This window comes from Lontra canadensis, unplaced genomic scaffold (assembly GCF_010015895.1).
Source record: "Lontra canadensis isolate GAN:19392208 unplaced genomic scaffold, GSC_riverotter_1.0 scaffold16, whole genome shotgun sequence".
NCBI lineage: Eukaryota > Metazoa > Chordata > Mammalia > Carnivora > Mustelidae > Lontra > Lontra canadensis.
Window position 1 is genome coordinate 6,524,795 of NW_022631010.1, and position 1,409 is coordinate 6,526,203.

Consider the following 1,409-nt stretch of genomic DNA (forward strand, 5'->3'; position numbering starts at 1 on the left):
CATAGAATTTCCCTTAATCGATATTAAAACCCCCAAAGAATTACAGATGAGATGGAATCATAGAGACCCCTTTAGGGATTATGGTCACAATATTGGGGTTGAGACCCCTGTTCCTGCTGGGACACCACAGCCTGACCCCAGACAGAACATGGCTGGTTCCTCCTGTGGCCCACACAGAAACCAGGGACATGCAGAAAGCGGGCAGACACACCACAGAGGGCAAATGCATCACTCACAACCCAAGGCCAGAGAAAAGTTTCACCTGACTCTGTTCTAAACCAGGCTCCAAGTCACGGGGTTCCACAGGTACAGAGACCAAACGTGTGTAAGTCCGGGGGGAGGATAGGTATGTGCAAGTCCAGGGGGAATATGTGTCAGAGATGCAGGAGCTCCTGGGGAAGGGCTCTGGCAGAGGAAACTCTATGGAGGCAGCACTGGCCACCCTCAGAGCGGCAGGTGTCTGGTCTGGGGACTGGCAGCCCTGGGGAGGATGTGAAGAACCAGAGATCCAATGCAGGTCCCCCAGAGAGAAGGGTGATGGGCATCCCTGTCTGGGAGAACAGTGAGCAGCACCCATCCCGGGCCACAGGTGCACCCGTCACCTAGCAGCGCTCAGCCTCAGACTCAGCCCCAGAAACTCTGGCGCGATTTTTCACAGATACATTGTCAGGAGTGTTCAGCACAGCGGTGGTGGAGAGAGCAGGGAATGGAACAACGCTAATGCTCAAGGAGATGGATGGGATCCACGGTCCCAGTCCTCATGATAGGATGTCCTGTAGCTACTGTCCCAGGGTCGTCCAGGCACAGGATCCGGGAAGCCCTTCCTGAGACACCCCCACCACAACCACCCTGCTCCTGGGAACATTCAGAATTGTTTGAGAAGGTGGAGAGGATCCAGGGTGACAGCAGGGTCAAGAAGAAGGAAGGTCAGCACTGGGAGGACAGAGGGATGTGCCCTGAGCCACCATCCAGTGCCCAGGCTGTGATGCCCTCGGACCTCACCCCAAATAATGGCTCCTGATGTATGAACCAGACTCCTGCTCCTTCACTTCCTCTTTCCCTACCTCATTTATTCACCGTCTCATTCATAACCCCCTCTCTGCTTCCCCTCCACCCCTCTCTTCCCTCCCCCACTCCATCACCCTCCCTGCCTCTCTCCCATCCCTCCTCCCTCCCTCTCATCCTCCCTCCCTCCTTCTCCTCTCTCCCTCTCATCCTCCCTCCCTCTCTCTCCTTCCTCCCTCCCTCCCATCCTCCTGCCTTCCCTCCCATCCCTCCTCACTCTCATCCTCCCTCATCCCATCTTGCCATCCTCCTTCTCTCCCCTCCCTTTCTCCCTCACTCCCTCCCTACCTCCCCCCCCCCTCCCTCCCTCCTTCCCCTCCCTTCCTCCTTTCCTTCCTTCCCTC